The sequence below is a fragment of the Bos mutus genome, chromosome 29 (assembly GCF_027580195.1).
Source record: "Bos mutus isolate GX-2022 chromosome 29, NWIPB_WYAK_1.1, whole genome shotgun sequence".
Taxonomy (NCBI): domain Eukaryota; kingdom Metazoa; phylum Chordata; class Mammalia; order Artiodactyla; family Bovidae; genus Bos; species Bos mutus.
The window spans coordinates 29,855,150-29,874,621 of NC_091645.1; the positions used below are offsets into that span (position 1 = coordinate 29,855,150).

The following is a 19,472-nucleotide window of genomic DNA, read 5'->3' on the forward strand; positions in this document are numbered from 1 at the left end:
GGTTCAGCCCAGGCTAGTCGCTTTTGGAGCGGATGTTCAATGCATGCAAAGTAGGCATCAGGACTTTTCACCAGCCTCACCAGGGAGCCATGAAGCTGCATGAGCTTGTGTCTAGGAAGCACTTAGCGCCTTTCACATACACACACACGCACACACACACAGCAGCAAGCTATTATTATCCCCACCTCTTGGGCTTGCTAGAATGGAAGTTTCACAAGCTCTTTCTGGCACTTCCTTCTGGAAATAGTCTCAGGATCTATCTGCTTCCTGCCCATTATCCAGCTTGCCGCTTCCAATTCCCCTGTCCAGAGTCAGAAAGCAGGAGTCAGAAATAACGGGAAGGAGGGGTCAGAAGGGAAGGTTAGCTGGGCTTCATTGACCCTCATTGACCCTTCATTGATAATTAAGAGACCCAAGTAGGAGAGATTATTTATCTTTCTGGACTCCATCAAAGGTCAGGCTACTTATTATTTATTTATTTATTTATTTTTCTATCAGCCTCCACTGTGGTTGAATAAAAGGGCATATTGTTTCTTTCTTAACTTGCAGCCAAAGCCCCCAAAGAGAGGCTGACTCAGTTGTAATGGGAGTAAACTAATGACTCTGATTTCTCTGATAGCCATGAGCCTTATCTCTCATCCTCATTCCCAGGTTCACACTGGGGTGAGGCTCCCCAGACCTGTAGGACAGTTGATTTCCTGAACTATGAGCCTACATGATCAGTGATGGGGCACCTGGGAGACACGTGCCTGAGTGACAAGGTTCCTTGTTTTCCTAGGTTTTTTCCAATGTGGAGTTCAGATTTTACTTAGGATTCAGAGAAGGTGACAAACGTGGATTTACCAACTTTTATGCTTATAAAGCACATATCAGCCAGCATAACAGACTCTGAGGGAGTCCAGTTCCCAGTCTGTGTTTTGTGAGTGTGTATGCATGTGTGTGAGGGCTTCCCTGGTGGCTCAGCTGTTAAGAATCCGTCTGCCGATGTAGGAGACTTGGGTTCAATCCTTGGGTTGGGAAGATCCCCTGCAGGAGGAAATGGGAACCCATGCCAGTATTCTTGCCTGGAGAATTCCATGGACAGAGGAGCCTGGTGGGCTGCATCCCATGGAATCACAGTCGGACGTGACTTACCAGTTAAGTAATGACAACAAGCATAAGTGCGTGTGTGAAAGAGAGACACAGTAGACTGGCTGCTGGTTTGAAGCCATGCAATGCCATGGCCTTTTACCCTGGCCTGTGTCTCATAGCACCTTTCAGCTGTTGAGAAGCACAACTTGAAAAGGTAAACTCTTGAAATGCTGACTGTATATCAGATAGGCAGTCAGCCCCATACAATTAACAATGGAAATGGCCCCTCCCTGCTTTCCCTACGGTTCTTATTTTTCCCCAAACTATTTCTTTCCTTCCACAGAAAAAGGAAATGTGCAGAGAAGCAATTAATTATAATTATATATGTGCTGGAATATGAGAGAACTAGTCACAAAGAACTTTCAAGTCCCAAAATTGTCTAGTAAAAACCACCCAACAACGTCATAATTTGGGAAGGAAGTTAAATTTTTATAGAGTTTGGTGATAAGAAAAATTTGCTAAAAGCTAGTGCTTCTTAATCACTAGACTGTCACTTTGCAAAGTAATTGTGGAATTAGGAATAATTATGCTCTAAAGAAGGAAAATGAAACAATCTGCCTTATGATATTTTAAAATAGAATTATGAATCTGGCTTGCCCCATAAATCAAAAAGAAGCAAAGCATGAACTCGCAGGTGACATAATATCCTGGGGTCTTAGAAACTTGGTTCAAGTTTCTAGTGATGGGACCTGCTTACTGAGCTATGGGTAGCTGTGGGCAGCTCTGGCATCTGAGAGAATAGGGAAACCTGGTATGTGGGAATAGAGAGTGTGGGGGTCTTTGGGATAGGGTGACTCTTCTTCCAGGCAGTGGTGTGGCACCACTAATAGCCCTAAATGTGTATTGCATGGTGAGTCACTCTGTTGGAACATTCTTCTGGCAAAACTTCCACATCCCTGCCAGTTAAATGTTACTATAATCAGTCCCAGCCTATCAAAGATAATGAGTGTATTACTGATTTTTGAGAGAAACAGAACCAATAGAATGTATATGTATGTGTGTGTGTGTGTGTTAGTTGCTTAGTCATGTCTGACTCTTTGTGACCCCAAGGACTGTAGCCCTCCAGGCTCCTCTGTCCATGGAATTCTCCAGGCAAGAATACTGGAGTGGGTTGCCATTTCCTTCTCCAGAGGATCTTCCCAACCCAGGGATTGAACTCTGTCTCCTGTATTTGCAGGCATATTCTTTACCATTGAGCCAGTATATATATATATATAACTAATTTCAACATATATATATATATTTCTCTATATATAGAACAAAAACACAGTGGAAGGGTGAATTTCCTCTCCCTCTTCCTGGGTTGGGATGACTATCTTCTTCTGCCCTTGACCATGGAGCTTCAGATTCTCAGGCCTTTGGATTTGAGGACTTGACACCAGGGGTCCCTTGGTTCTAATCATATGACCAGATTTCCAACATATATATATAACTAATTTCAACACACAATTGTAAGGAGAATTATGTGTTTGTGACAGCACACCAAGAGTAGAAACACACCTGTTCTTATAAGTAAAGCGGTGAACAAGCTTCTCTATGTCCTAGATATAGTCAGCATATTTAAAAAAACAGAGACATCATTTTGCTAACAAAGGTCTGTATAGTCAAAGCTATGGTTTTTCCAGTCATCATGTATGGATGTGAGAGTTGGACCGTAAAGAAGACTGAGCGCCAAAGAATTGATGCTTTCAAGGTGTGGTGCTGGAGAAGACTCTTGAGAGTCCCTTGGATTGCAAAGAGATCAAACCAGTCCATCCTAAAGGAAATAAACCCTGACTATTCGTTGGAAGGACTGATCATGAAGCTGAAGCTCTAATACTTTGGCCACTTGATGCAAAGAGCTGACTCATTTGAAAAGACCCTGATGCTGGGAAAGATTGAAGGCAGGAGGAGAAGGGAACGACAGAGGATGAGATGGTTGGATGGCATCACCAACTCAATGGACATGAGTTTGAGCAAACTCCAGGAGGTAGTGGAGGACAGAGGAGACTGGCATGCTGCAGTCCATGGGGTCACAAAGAGTTGGACATGACTTATCAACTGAACAGTAACAAATAGTGATGTTTTATACAACAGAACCAATAAGATAAATATATAAAATATTGAATATCACATATGTAACTATAAGAAGAAATTTATTATAGGCATTGGCTCATCTAGTTATGGAGGCAGAGAAGTCCCACAACCTACTTTCTGCAAACTGGAGAATGAGGAAATCTGGTTGTATGATTAGAACCAAGGGACCCCTAGTGTCAAGTCCCCAAATCCAAAAGCCTGAGAATGTGAAGCTCCATGTTCAAGGGCAGAAGAAGATAGTCATCCCAACCCGGGAAGAGAGAGAGGAAATTCACCCTTCCACTGTGTTTTTGTTCAGGCCCTCAGTGGACCGGATGATGCCACACTGGGGAGGGCAGGTCTTTACCTGGTCAACTGATTCAAATGCTAATCTCTTCTTGAAACACCTTCCCAGGTACATCCAGAACTCTCACCAGCTGTCTGGGCATCCTCATCCCAAGCATTTGACATGTGAGATGAGACGTCACAATGAGCTATCCTCAGAAGAGAGCTGGAGGTCACTCTGAGGGTCTCTGCATACAGAGAGAAAAAGTTCAGTTTTTTTCTTATCCTGTGAAAATGACTTAACAAATACGATGGGGCCTTTGCTTAAAAAAACGAAAAAAAATTGTACCCAGTAATTCCAACCACTATGGAGTGAAAAATCAGGGCAATTTAGAAACATGGATCTACTTCTTAATTCACACTAAGATACTGTTTCCTGCAATCTCCTGAAAGCATGCTCCTAACTGTTGGTAGTGAAAGTGGAGAGGCTTAGAATGATAATCTGGTCAGCAGGCAACTATGGGTTAAAAAGTGGACAGTTAGCCCATTGACTGAAGGCCTGGCAGGAAATAAAGAAACAAAAAAATACAGGCATTAAGAGAATAATAGCTGAATAGTAATAATAATACATTATGTCAACAGCAGTGACAAAAGAAACACATTGTATTTATGGAGCTAAATAAAAGGCAGACCCAGGTCCCACGTTTTGACTCCGAACAACCTTCTCAGTTGGATTTTTCTTCTGCCTAAGGATTATTTTGGAAAGAGCTATTATTATCCGTGATTTATCACGCTGCACTAGGAGGAACTCATCCTTTCCACAGAGACAATTATTGAATTCTCACTGGAGGTTCTTAAAGGAACCGAGACCTGTTCCAGGGGTTCAAGTGGGAAAGATGCTTCAGTGGAGTGCAGGGGCTCTGCCATCACTGGATCTAGTGTCACAGGCACCATGGACCCTTCCTTCTGCTGTGATGGTTCAGATTCCTACTCACTAAATGTACTCTTCCATCCCTACATTATGATAAAAGGGCAAAAGAGGAATTCACACTTGTGGAGGGTCTCTTCAACAGGTGCCCAGAATCCCAAGGAGTCATAGGTTGCAGTAAGCTCGAAAGCTTCATTGAAATGGAGAGTTAGTCAAAGCCATGACCCAGAAAGACAAGAGTCTGGGAAATTCTGGAAGCAGAGTGTGCATTGGAGTCGGAAGGCACTTGAATGAACCCAGTGACACAGCTGTGTTTGGGTGGAGGTCATCAGAGGTCTAGAAAAAGACAAGTCATTGTTAGCATTCGAAAAGAGCTCTTAGAATCTGGAGGATCAAAAATGCAGTATTAGGTCAAAGTAATAGCTGTGAAAATAAACAATGATAAATATTGTATTAAATCTAAAGTACTACATTAGTAGATAATAGCAAGAATGAGAGCTAATAGCCAGCCCTTAATATAAGCCAATTTATTATTCAAAGCATTTATTAAGATTTAACAATAGCCAAATACTTTTTCGTTAAACAGCTGTTAGACTGAAGCCCTGTATACATTAAACAACTGATATTTATCATTTGGATTTTATCTCATTATATCCAAAGGGGTATATGTACATTCAAAACAAACCTGGAAATTTAAAATAAACTGAAAGGAATTCCCTCGTGGTCCAGTGATTAAGACTCGGTGCTTCCATTGCAAGAGGTACAGGTTTGGTTCCTGGTCAGGGAACTAAGATCTCACAAACTGTGCAGTGCAGCCAAAAGAGAGTTGAAATCAATAAATGACTTAAAAAATAAAATAAATTGTAGTTCATCTTTGCCAAGTGTAGATGTGTAAAGATTATTGAGTCTGCCAGCTGGGTAGCCAGACAGCCGGGTGGACTTGTCTAATTAGGCACAATTGCTGATAAATCAATTCTTTCCTTTTCTAGGACAATTAGAATTTGTGTATGTATGTGTGTGTTTTAAATTCTAATTGGATTTTGCACATTGTTCTGCAACCAAGTTAATGCTTTGAAGCCTTTTTAGATCGTGCACATTTTCCATAAAATACAAAAGGGTTATTACTGTTATATCAGTCATGCAAATAATCCAAGATCCATCTATTCACATAATTCAGTCATAAACTGCATATAATTGCTGTACAGTGCCTTCAGTCTGGCTTACTATACTGGACCCCAGGGGCTTTTAATTATTTGCCCAATATTTTCTTACTAATACTATTTATCTCCCAAAGAATGCCCTGTTTTTCATCTTTACCTGTTCCAATCCTTCCTGATCTTCAAATGCAGCTCAAAGATCACTTCCTTGATCTTTCTCATTGGGATAAGGTCTCTTAAACACTTGAATTTCTCTCACTCTGCCTAGCACAGTTTTTTTGCACAGGGACAGTAAATGATAGATTTTTGGACTAAATGAGAATTTGAATACCACCAGTTCCCTGAGGACAGGTGCTCTGGGTTCCCTGGGTGAAGTAACTGGAGACCTCACAGCCCTGAAGGAAGCACAGATACACGTGTGGCCAAATTAACGCAGGGGGAGGGTGGTTCACTCACTCAGAGATGGGGGATATTGTCTTCATCTTTCTTCCCCAAACCTGTGATTTGATTGGCTGTCATTTCCTGGGGGAAGTGTTTTTATTTTCCGATTTGCAAATTTTAATCTCCAACAGTTAAGGAGGCAAATACCTGTGTCTCACAGCATGGAACGGCAAAGGTCTCCATCAGATGGCAGAGCACAGGGTCTGTGCATAGGTTTTCACCAGAGATGGCGGTGGGTGGGCACCCTTCCTGAGGTGGATACAGGCCGGCCGGGAGATCTAGAGAACCTGTTCCTCCCTAAGCAGTTACACTCACAACATCACATGCTGTACGTTGGCCAGTTAGTCTGCAAGATAGCAGAGGCCCTGGACTTCAATTGCCCAGGAGGCCTGTTTGTGGACTGTGTGGGGAGCAACTTTAAACATGGTTTCAAGTTTGCAGAACCTCGAATTCTGAGTGAGTGGGTACTGGCAGCCATATGGGTCAAGGAAAAGAAATGCACATTGGCTTTCAGCTCTGTGTCCTAGTCAGTTTCACCCAGCTATCACCTTTTAGGAGATTAGAATAGTTTGTCATTATCTGGACATACGGTGTCACTGTTCCTGCTGGCAAAGTCTTCTGTTGTGAGAATTTACATACCTGTCCTTTAGCAACTCGCCCATGTTCTCACACCATGCTGAGAATCACATAAGCTGAGCTCAGTCTTGTAAACTCAATGTATGCAACTTGACCATTTAAGACTATGAAGAGATGTCACTCAATATGGTGAAACATACAAAAGCTGTCAAATCACCCTGATTTTATCTCAAATGTTTCAGCCCTTTAGTCGTTGCCTCCTTAGTTCAGAACATACTGCTTCTTGCTGAAATTAATGAGATTACCTTTGCCTGGTCTCCCTACCTCTTACCTTTCCCCACTGCAATGCAGGCTTCACATTTTGCCAGAATATTCTTCTGGGAGTACAGCTCCATCCCAGCTCCATCACTTCCAAGGACTCTTTGCTGTGGTTTTTGTGCTACCTCCTCCCAATCTTTCTGATCGTGTCCCTTGCATAACACTTTATGAGTTAAGTCAGTGAAGCAAATCCATATTTCATACTTTTGACCTCACTTGTTTCCGAGTTTGGTCTAGTCTTGTCACCTAGGATTCTCTTCTCTGTGTGTCTTTCATACAACATTTGACCCAGCCCCTAAGGACCATCATGAACCAAACCTCCCCTGGAAGACTTTTCAGTTTCATGTCATTATCTAGGACACCTTCTCTCTCTCTCCAGCTTTTATAACATGTTGAAGTCACTTAGTCTATCTTAGAGTCACTTCTGTATTAATCACAAGTGTCTAATTTTCTAATCCATGATTCCCATCTTTATCTTCCAGGAACACTAGACCCATGACTCTTGACAGAAGTAAAGAATTCTATGGCTAAGTAATTTTAGAAAGTGCTGCAGACTATTTTTTTCCTCTGAGAGCTTTGTATAGAAAATCAGCTTTATAAGGGTTCTGAGAAGTCAAGAAACCCACTTAACCCGAAGCCTATGAAATTGATTTGTCCATAGAACAGGTTTTTCATGTAACATCTACTAACTAGTATTCCATGAAAACAATTCATTTGGGGAAATTTACTCTGGCTTATTACAAACTTTCTTCTTTTAAAAGAAATAAAGTTCTTTTTAGTCTTATAGTCTGCGTTTCATCTTTCTTAAAATTAGTTCTTCCTTTTTTTATTTTTCGTTGCGCTGGGTCTTCGTTGCTGTGGGAAGGCATTCTCTAGCTGTGAAGCACAGGCTCTACGGCGTGTGGGCTTCAGTAGCTGTGGCCGTCAGGTCAGAAGTTGTGACACCCAGGCGTAGTTGCTCCATGGCACGTGGAATCTTTCCCGACCAAGACTGAACCTGTGTCCCCTGCATTAGCAGGCGGATTCCCACCCACTGTGCCTCCAGGGAAGTCCTATTATAAGCTTTTATAGTGTAGAGAATCTCTTTGCTCTTTGACTCCCTTATAGTATCAAGCAAAATGCCTATATCTAGCAAGTGCTCAATAAATATAAGTTGAAATAAATTTTATTGACACTGGAGACTACTGGGACTCCTGAGGGATATTTTGCGATTCCTGCTTTATAATTCATTGTTGTGCAGGCTTGAGCAAGTCATTTTCCATTTCTGTTCTTAATTCCATGGTGTATTTCCCCACTTATAAAATAGTTTTAATGTTATAATAGTTACGATGATGTACTGTTAAAAGTCATGAGAAGACTGGTGCAAAGGAATAACATGAGCTGCTAAGTAAAGCTTCACATGGTACATCACATTTCACTGAGACGACCCAATTATCATTAATTTTTTTTTCTGGTTTTAGTGGAAAGGAAGTAACTACTGTCTACAAAGCAATTAGGATGGGCCAAAAAACACACTGGACATTTTACAGGTATTATTTGGTTCTGTTTTCATAGAAACTTCAAGGGACAGGCATTGGCATTCTTATTTCATAAATGCGGAAATTGAGGCTCAGCATTGCAGGTTTAGTAGGAAGAAAAACCCTTGGATGTCCAAAGCCCATTTTCTTTTTTTAAACAATTTTATTTTTGTCTGCATTGGGTCTTCATGGGTGCGTGGAGGCTTTCCCTAGTTTCGGCGAGCAGGGGCTACTCTCTAGTTGCAATGTGTGGGTTTCTCGTTTCAGTGGCTTCTCCTGCCGCAGAGCACGGGTTCTAGGGCGCAGGGGCTTCCGTAGTTGCGGCGCTCGAGCTTTAGTAGTTGTGCTCGTGGGCTCTGGAGCGCAGGCTCGGTAGTCCCGGTGCACAGGCTTAGTTGCTCCACAGCATGTCTGATCTTCTGGTCCAGGGATCAAACTGCCGTCCCTCGCATTGCAAGGTAGACTCTTAACCTCTGGACCACCAGGGAAGTCCAGTTCGCTTTCCTAACCTCCCTGCGGGACTCCATCCCTGAGCTGAGCCAGCCACCTGATGCCCAGCTCCGCTCTGTCCTCACTCTGTCCTGCCACTTTATCCCTCCTTCTGAGCCTATTTCCCACTGCTGTGCTAAAGTACGGTTTGTTGGTGTGGACACTCTTCAGCTCTAAACTGTTCAGGCACCAGGTTCCTCTTCTGTATCTAGTTACTGATGAGCTGGGAGGTAGTGAGTGGAGGAAAACGTAGCCTGGGCTTTTGTCATTTAAACGCAGGTGAATTCTAGAGCCTGGAACAATCCAAAATCTTTATGTTTACACACAAGGTGGGTCTAGGTTTTACAACATCTGAAATGTATATAATTTGGAGGACTCTCTTTAAAAAGAATGCAAAATTCCAGTCATAAAATCAGTTTTAGGAACTAGGAATGCGATCTTACAAATGAGGAGTGCTGAAGTTTAAGATTTATAGCTTCTCTATCTATTTACCCCTCTCTGATTTGCCAGATTAGATAATCTTTCTGCTTGGAAGAGAGCTAAACCATTTTAGACATGGATGGCAGACATGTGAGAAGGTAAGGAAGAAGGTATTGTGGTTATATTAAGAACTGGTGGTCTTGTCTTGGCCTCCCATATTTGTGACAATGAAACTTGGCATCACAATCAGAAATCCAGAAACCTGATCTTTTATGTCATCTTTACGGAGTGATTTTTTTTCATGGGAGAGGCACTGGAAGTGGCCTTCCATGCCCCACCTGCAGGGAGACACCCAAGGAAAATGATCCACAGCCTGGAGGAGACCTGTGGCTTCTTCAGGGGCATCTCTGAGATACCATACTCTCACTTCCCAGCTTATTTCCCCATTGCCACCAATGCCCACATACTGAGAAAGATACCCATCCTGAGACACAACTCTCCTTTCAAGAACTGAGCTCTAGTGGTGACTTCCACCAGAGAGTTCTCAAAAGCAGACATCTTCCCATACTGGTTTTGCCCAGCCCTCTTTTAAATCCCTATGACCTTTCCAAAAGTCATGGAAATGTTACAGAAGATGGATCAGATGTAACCAGAGGGTAAAAACAACCATTTCTGCTTCAGCGAACTTGGTGGCAATTTTGAGCTACTTCTCTCCTTTCACCTCCATCACCCCAGTTTTCATAAAGCATGAGGTCTGCAGGCTTGACATGGATTCTACAGACCTTTATTCATATTTGTAGGATTGCTGAATATTAACAGAGGAGAAATAAAGAGATTGACATGGAGATTGTAGGCTCATAAAACATTCAAGGGAACTTGGAGATTGTCTGGTTCACCCTTCATTGTACTTTATTTTTAAAAATTTTATTTGATTGCTTTTATGCTAAAAAGATGTAAGTCCAATCTGGCCATATTCCAAAACGTCAGAAAAGGAGAAAATAAAAAGAAAATCATCCATCATCCTAGTGCTGTATTATAGCCTATGTTATCAATTGCTACATGCATATTTTACCAACTTACAATCTCAGTGTACAGATAAGGTTGTTTCTTTTTATTTATATTTCTAAACTTAACAAGACAGATGAGGTCATGGAGGCCCTCGCTCTGACAACTCTATCATATTCACCCTTTACAGTTTTTATTTTTTTATACTAACCAACAATTGCTGTTGTTCAGTCACCCAGTCGTGTCCGACTCTTTGCGACCCCATGGACTCTAGCATGCCAGAATAAGTATCTCAATTTCTGTTATTCAACCACGAATAAGCATCTCAATTTCTGTTATTCATGACAACTCTATCATACTCACCCTTTACAGTATTTATTTTTGATACTAACCAAGAAAAAGCATCTCAGTTTCTGATATTTCTCTCCAGAGGTTTCCTCTATTATACAGGGTAGTAGTTGAAACAGTATGGCGTTGGGCAAATAACTTAGACTAGCTTGATTCTGTTTCCCCATCTGTAAAATGGGGAGAGCATTGGGCTGGAGTAAGAGCAATTGATAGAACTCAGGTCAACACGTCTGGTGGATTTATCCCATTTCCCATGCTCTCTGACTCCCAGTTGGGTTTGGTCTCTGTTGGACAGAACACAGTCAACTTTGCTGTTATTGGGGAGCCCTGGAGAGTCAGAAGGAGGCAGGGAGAGTGAGCGTCAATCCCTCAGGCTCGCTTCCTTTCGGTAGTCTATATTAGCTGCTGTGTTTCTTGATCAGAGGTGACCGAGGAACTCTTTCTCACTGTTTCTTCCCTTCTCATTCCTTCAGGCCTAGGAAAGATAGAAACTTAGCTGCTAGTAAGCCCCAGGTTACTGTACTATCCCTTGTGGTTCCCCAACACCCACATGTTATAAACAGTCCCTTTGTAAATAAACCCTCCTGGAATTTTCCTATTTTGAGTGTACCATCTGTTTCCTGTTGGGACCCTGACAGATACAACATGCTAGTATGACTTCATCCCCCTTTCAGTAAAAAATGAAATTGCAGAACTTTAAAAGACCTAAAGTGTTGATGGTCTAATTTAACTCTCGCAGGATTTGGTGGTAAAGTTCCTCCAAGGACACGGAGCTGCTGAGCACGGCGTCTGCACACACAACGGCCATCACAGTGTTTCCTTGTTTCCTGTCATGCAGGGCTGAGTCGAAGGCAAGCGTTACACTGTGTGCTATCCTGATTTTATCCTCATAGAAAGTCTACAATGCAGGTACTAGTATTATTCACATGTTGTGGATGAGAAGGCTGACACAGCAAACTTGCTCCATCAGCAAGGCGTGAAACTAACTTCCAGCTCCAAGACGTCTTTCAACCATTCACCAGGGGTTTTAAGGTGGGCTCCAGGCCAGCAATGCCAGCTCCATCTGGGAGCTTGAGAGACAGGCAAATGCTCGGGCCCTGACGAAAGCCTACTGAAGCAGAAACTCCGGGCTTCGGGCCAGCCCTCTGTGTTTCAGGAACCCCTCCAGGTGATCTGAAGTTTGCTAACGTCTGAGAAAAACTTCAGTACCCAAACTCACCTGCCAGGGGTTCATGGCTCTTCCCTCTCTCCTGAGTTATTTTAAGGTCATTTGGAGAGCCTAGAATAACACTCAGGATGCCACATATTGATAAAGACAATACAAATAACCACATTTGTGCCACGCTTTAGAAGTGACAAAATGCTGTGACACCCGTTACCTTAGGAGGCAGCGTGGGCTATGGCTAAGTGAAGGGGCTCTGAGCTATACTACCTGGGGGACCCTCTCTACTCTCTCAGCCAGGAGTTTCTAATCTCTGTAAACCTCAGCTTCCTCATCTGGAAATGAAGATAATAACAGTGTGTGCCTTCTGAGAGCATTAAATAAGAAACTCACATAAAACCCAGTGCTTGGTGTATAGTAAGCACTCGAGAAATATCAGTTATTACTCTTTCCATAAACACCTGAAGAAGTGGGGATTATTATTCTGATTTTATTTAAAAATTTTCTTTTTTAAAACATTTGTTTTATTGAAGTATAGTTGGTCTACAGTATGGTGTTAATTTCTGCTTACAAAATGATTCATTTATACATATAAGTACATTCCTTTTCATATTATTTTCCATTATAGTTCATCACAGGGTATTGAATATAGTTCTCTGTGCTGTATAGTACTAATCCCAAACTATCCATGTTTTCTAAGTGAGGAAATACCAACCAGTTCAGGAACATCTACTTGTGTAAACCAGAGCTGGGATTCTGTCAGATCATTTGATTTAAGATCCCCATTCTAGGGACTTCCCTGGCAGTCCAGTGGTTAAGACTTGGCCTCACAATGCAGAGGCTGTGGATGTGATCCCTGGTCAGGGAGCCAAGATCCCACATATCTTGCAGCCAGAAAACCAAAACATAAAACCGAAATAATACTGTAACAAGTTCAATAAAAACTTAAAAACTGGTCCACATCAAAGGAATAAGTAAATAAAATGAAACTCCCATACTATTTCTACCCTCTTTCCAAAGCTGCCTTGGGAAATCCAGTTTACTGGTGAATGATGACTGAAGTGACTTAGCACACATGCAATGAATCTGAAAGGTACTAGACTTACTGATATGCCCAAGAATATTTGCGGTCTACATTTCATTCTTCAACCTGCGTGAACAGTGTTCCTCTGTGAGCTAGTGAGTCTGAGCTCAGACGCTGAGATCCCCCCTCCCCACTCTCCAGACTAGGCTGCCTCCTGCCCTCGGAGGCTGGTAGATGCTGACTGTCCTGTTGGAACTTGCTCCTTTTTCCATCCTGTCCTGTCCTCTATGATGACTTTTTTTTTTTTTAACAGCACACCTTTCCTGGTGGCTTTTCCAGGTGGCTCAGATGGTAAAGAATCCATTTGCAGTGCAGGAGACAGGATCAATCCCTAAATCGGGAAGATCCTCTGGAGAAGGAAATGGCAACCCATTCTAACTTCTTGTCTGGAGAATCCCATGGACAGAGGCGCCTGGGGGGCTATCGTCCATGGGATCACAAAAAAGTCGGACACGACTGAGAAACCAGCACTTTCAGTTTTTCACTTTCCTTTCCTTCTAATAGAGAAAGTGCAGAGTTAGAATAAAGGGTAACAGAGGAAAAGATTTGCTCACTTGCCTCAATCCCACATCTCCCTGGATATTTAGCCCCCAAGAGACTTCCAGAACCGAGAAGGCACCAACCAGGAATGTAAAAGTTAGTAACTTCCTTCTTTGAAAGCAAAACCTTTCCAAACCTATCACGTGCATTTTTCCTCGTGGAGGATTAACAGCCTGACAAGGTTGAACTTTGAAAGAAAAGCTATTTGTGACTTATGGGGAGCTGGGGAAAAAAGGTCTTGACTTTTTAAAAACAAAACAAAACAAGCAAAGCAAAACACGTTAATTTTTCTCAGGCCTGTAACTCACAAAGGGCACCTCCGTTTTGGCTGAAACTTTCCGAAATGACTCTCTTCTGAGTCAAAGTGAGGTGGGAGTACGCTGCATCCCTGGAGAACTGATCTGCTAAGATTTATAAAAGTTGAGAATAAAGGTTCACGGGGGAATTGTTTTCAGAGCCCGAAATGATGGAGCCGTTTCTAGCGGTTCATTCATTTCCAATGCCCCTAGGCAGGGATGGTAGTATTTCTCCAGTTCTGATCACTCTCAACATTCCTAAAGATTTGGACAAAGGTTTTGATTTACATTTATTTTGACAGGGGTTTCAAGGAAGTTAATAAAATTAATGAGGTTCTGGGAAGTGAGATCAAGGGATCTGAAATTAAAGCCTGTGTCCCAGCATTTATTAGGTGTGTCTCTCTGAGCCGGTCACTCTCTGACATCTGTGTGATCTCTATAAGTGGGCAAAATTCTAATGCACTGTAGGTAGGCTCAAATGATGCAATCCACAACACACATCTGACAAAACAGCTGTTACCATCATTATTTATATAAAACTGGCATTTAACATTGGTTTAGAATCAAATGTGAAACGCTAGGTTTATAGCATTTATGTTTGTGAAAACAGGTCCCTTGGGATCTATTATATATTCAACACCAATTTTGAAACCCGATTTTTATTATTATTTGTATTTTTGTTTTTGTTTAGTTGCTAAGTTGTGTCCAGATCTTTGTCACCCCATGGACTACAGCCTGCAAGACTCCTCTGTCATGGGATTTTCCAGGCCAGAATACTGGAGTGGGTTGACATTTTCTTCACCAGCCATATTCCCAACCAAGGAATCAAACCTACGTGTCCTGCATTGCAGGCGGATTCTTTATGGCTATGCCATCAGGAAGGCCCTATTAGAAGAATAGGCTGAACTTCTTTCTTATTTGTTTTTAATTCAGATCATAAAGAACGCTTCATTCTTTTCACCCTTCCTCTAGTCTAAAATAATTCAATTTTTCTGTTTATAGTGTCTTTATAAGATGGTCGGGGAAGGGGGAGGGTCAGGGCAGTCCCAAGGTATTGGAATTGAATTGAATTGAACGTATTCTCATCATTATCAGCATTTCTGATACTGTTTTGTAAAGTGAAGTTAATATTCATGATTCCATGAACTTTACAACATAAGGGCAGATAGAAAAACCAAAGGCGAACAGGCAGATGACGTGTTAACAGGCTTTAGGAGCACAAAATAGTGTTTGGATGGGAAGTGAAAAGACAAAACTTGTGACCAGAGTGGTCAGTTTGGATAGATTTTGTTTGATGAGAACTTTGCAGAATAGATAGAATTTAAGGTGAGTACTAGAGGAAGTAGGTGACATCAGAAGAGCTATTGTTACCTGTCTTACAGAAATATTGCAAATGAGAAAAGGCCCAGTGCAAGGATCGTCAATAAAGAATACCCAATTGTAATACTTCGGCTACCTGATTTGAAGAGCCTACTCATTGGAAAAGACCCTGATGCTGGGAAAGATTGAGGGCAGGAGGAGAAGGCGGTGACAGAGGATGAGATGGTTGGATGGCATCACCGACTCAATGGATATGAGTCTGAGCAAACACGGGGAGACAGTGAAAGACAGGGAAGCCTGGCGTGTTGTAGTCCATGGGGTTGCAGAGTCAGACACAACTGAGCGACTGAACAACAACGAAATCATTCATTACAGCCTGCAAGGTGCAAATGTGTGGTCAGAGGCGTTCTACTCCGGCCCTTTCAGAGTAAATAATACCCGAGAACCCTGAGTCCACACTGAGAGAGGAGTGCACCCAGGAGCAATGAGATTTGGGTGGGAAACGGGAGAAGACTGAGGGAGGCTTTAGCGTGAGTAAGTTAATACTCCTGTCGGCAGTCAAACCCTGTAGCAAGGATGTTTCTTTTTGTCTAAAGTGTTAAGGCAGTTTCGTAAACGCACCAGCACCTCATAATAAGGAAGCATTTTCTAAATTTTGGACTTAAAAACATTTGCACTTTTGTTATTTTTCAAATCCTTGAAATATCTCCAAGTAACAAACAACTGGTTGGTTAGTTCAGTGTTTTTCATATCACAGACTGCATCTCATTAGTGGGTCACAAAGTCAATATTTATGTTCTTTTTTATTTTAATAATGTTTTGGAAAAAAAATCTTGATATGGCTCTAAGGCTTTTCGGTTGTTGTAATTTTCCATTTCCAATTACTTTTTTGGAGGACAGTTGCTTTACAATGTTGCGTTAGTTTCTGCTGTCCGACAATGTGAATCAGTCATATGTATACACGTATCCCCTCCTACCTGAGCCCCCTCCCACCCACTCCCAGCCCACCCGTCTAGGTCATCACAGAGCACCAAGCTGAGCTCCTATGGGTTTCTACTAGACTATTCTTATATTGCTTATTTGTGGCTACTTCTATATTTTATTTGATATTTGATAGTTTATCATATCAACATCATATTTACTATTAGTTACTTTCACTTTATCATATTAGTTATGCCTTTTTCTATGGTTTATGTACACATACATGCCCACATATGTATATTTGTACTGTGTAATGGAATGCAATGTAAAAAGCGTTTCTTCCTGAGTATGCATGCTAAGTTGCTTCTGTCATGTCCGACTCTGAGACCCCATGGACTGCAGCCCACAAGACTCCTCTGTCAGTGGGATTCTCCGGGCAAGAACACTGGAGTGGGTTGCCGTTTCCTATTCCAGGGGATCTTCTTGACCCAGGGATTAAACCCAAGTCTCTTACATCTTCTGCATTGGCAGACAGGTGTTTTTTTTTTTACCACTAACACCAACTGGGAAGCGTACATTTCTTCCTGTGGGTCAGGGTAAAAAGTAAATTTGACTTCTCTTTATTTAACAAGAATATTTGAAACTTACTTTGCAAACATAAATAATAAAAAATAAAAAGAGGAAAAAAGTTAATTGATTAAAGGTTTGAATAAGCAGAATTCCAATTTTGGAAAATAGATTGTCTTGTTTAAACAGTGCCATTACAAAGTTGTTTACACTAATATTATATTATAATACTTTGTCTAGGGACTTCCTCTGGTGGTCCAGTGGTTAAGAATCCACCTCGAAATGCAGGGGATATGGGTTCAGTCTCTGTTCAGTGAACTAAGATCCCACATACTGCAGGGCAACTAAGCCCTAGAGTCACAGCTAGGAAGAAGACTGCATGCCTCAACTACTGCCCACACTCCACAAGTAGAGTGGACATGAGTTTGAGCAAGTTCCGGGAGGTGGTGATGGACAGGGAAGCCTGGCATGCTGCAGTCCATGCGGCTGCAAAGAGTTGGACACAACTGAGCGACTGAACTGATTGACTTGAATCTGTATCTAGTTAATTGGTTACTAAAACAAACAAAGAAGTTAAGACTCTTTAGAAGAATATTACTAAATCCAAAGTTTCTGCAATGCATCTTATACAGCGTTTAAAGAACAATTCAAATTTACTAGACATAGACAAAGATGGTGGCACAGGAGACCTCCTCCTCCATCCCCCTACAAATATCAATGAGCAAAAACAACTTTCAGGAGAGCCCTGGAATCCACTTAAGAAACTTAGCAACAGAGTGGAGCAAAAAACCTGAGAATAACCACATCAGAAGGCAAGAAAGGTTTAAAGGTTTAGTTTGCCTGTATCATCCCTCCCCCATTACTCTGTGCCTAGAGGGCCCCCTAGCAAGAAACGGCTCCCCTTACCAAGAAAAGAGGGCTTCCCTTGTGGCTCAGCTGGTAAAGAATCCGCCTGCAATATGGGAGACCTGGGTTCCATCCCTGGGTTGGGAAGATCCCCTGGAGAAGGGAGAGGCTACCTGCTCCAGTATTCTGGCCTAGAGAGTTCCATGGAGTGCATAGTCCATGGGGTCGCAAAGAGTCAGACATGACTGAGCAACTTTCACTTTCACTTTGCCAAGCAAAGAAGAGTCTCCATAGCCTTTCACCTCACTGAACAAACATCTACACTGGGGCTCAGGAGAACTGAGAAACCTGTATTTTAATGAGTATGTCAGGTGATTCTGATACGTGGCCGAGGTTGTGCACTCCCAGAGCAGCAACTAATTTCTTCCAATGGTTGTAAAGCAACCATTGCCCTGGGGCGTTTCCCAAGTATCTTAAAGTGGATTTAAGAATGTCCAAATTAATAGGCTTCAAGTCTAAAAGTGAGGCCATTTATAGATAAATGAATTGAAACAGAGAAAGAAGACTTGGGTTGAGGACCAAAGACTGGAGTTATTAACAGGGGAATTCTGCAAACCGTCCTGTTTAAGTTGTGTCCCACTCTTTGTGACCCTATGGACTGTAGCCTGCCAGGCTCCTGTCTCAGTGGGATTCTCCAGGAAAGAATACTGAAGTGGGTTGTCATGCCCTTCCCCAGGGGATTTTCCTGACGTAAGGATTGAACCTGCGTCTCTTATGACTTCTGCACTGGCAGGCGAGCTCTTTTGTCACTAGCGCCACCTGGGAAGCATGCAGACTTGCCTATAACCTCCTTTTTACTTCAACCAACTCCCAAAGCTTGCTCAAACTCATGTCCACGGAGTCGGTGATGCCATCCAACCATCTTATCCTCTGTCGTCCTCTTTTCCTCCCACCTTCAATCTGTCCCAGCATCATGGTCTTTTCCAATGAGTCAGTTCTTCACATCAGGTGACCAAAGTATTGGAGTTTCAGCTTCAGCATCAGTCCTTCCAATGAACATTTAGGATGCATTTCCTTTAGGATCGACTAGTTTGATCTCCTCGTGGCCCAACACCATGGTTCAAAATGATTTATGTTTTTTCATAAGTTTTCATAAGTTTTGTAGGAGGGAAAGATGGATGATGGAAGAGAAATCAGAAAGAACATAAAGTTTGTGCAGACAATACAGACAATACTATACAAATAAACATGAGAAGCCTTGGAGAAAAACATTAGAAAACCCCAACCAGGCTATAAATGACTCCACCTTTGATCTCCAAAACCTAGTTTTCTGTTAAAATTTGTTTACTTATTGAAGCCTAACCTCTTTCTTTTCTCTTCTTTCTTTCTTTATTTAAAGTTATTTTTAGTGTCTACCTATGTAAGTTCCAAAAACATTTAAAAAATAACAATACTAATCACACATCTGGTTAATATTGGTGTTGATATAATGTAAAACAATGAGGAGAAGGGGATAATAGAGGATGAGATGGTTGGATGGCATCACTGACTCAATGGACATGAGTTTGAGTAAACTCCAGGAGTTGGTGATGGACAAGGAGGCCTGGCATGCTTCAGTCCGTGGGGTCACAAAGAGTTGGACACAAGTGAGTGACTAAACTGAACTGAACTGAACAGATGTGAATAACATTGCTATTTACTATTAATAGTGCAGTTTCTTCAATATTCCGTGAACTTTTATCCAATACCTGCTTTGGGTTATATACTGTAGGATATGGTGGTGAATGAGACAGGTAAGTTCTCTGTCCCTGTGGAGCTTTTTATAAAAAGTTTTTTATTGGAGCAGAGTTGCTTTACATTTTCATGTTAGTTCCTGCTGTACAGCAAAGTGAATCAGCTATGTATTTATAGGTATCCCCTCTTTTTTGGATTTCCTTCTCATTTTGGTCGCCACAGAGCACTGAATAGTAGTACTCTGCGCTAGACGATAGAGCCTCTGTGGTCTATACCATAGCTCTCTCTCTGCCATTCCCTGTGCTATACCATAAATTCTCACGAGTTACCCA

General features: G+C 41.9%; 1 long non-coding RNA gene across 3 annotated transcripts in view; it reads left to right on the forward strand.

Moving 5' to 3' along the window:
- The window catches only part of LOC138986222 (uncharacterized), a 59,000-nt gene that overhangs the window by 28,643 nt on the left and 10,885 nt on the right, over window positions 1–19,472 (forward strand). For 2 of the 3 annotated variants that reach the window (XR_011463081.1, XR_011463080.1), the window contains exons 2-4: window positions 8,352–8,420; window positions 9,408–9,475; window positions 11,410–11,579. This is a non-coding gene — a long non-coding RNA (uncharacterized lncRNA). Of the gene's footprint in view, window positions 1–8,351; window positions 8,421–9,407; window positions 9,476–11,409; window positions 11,580–14,443; window positions 17,698–19,472 lie in introns of those variants that run through there. The other variant, XR_011463082.1, reaches the window with a different exon arrangement.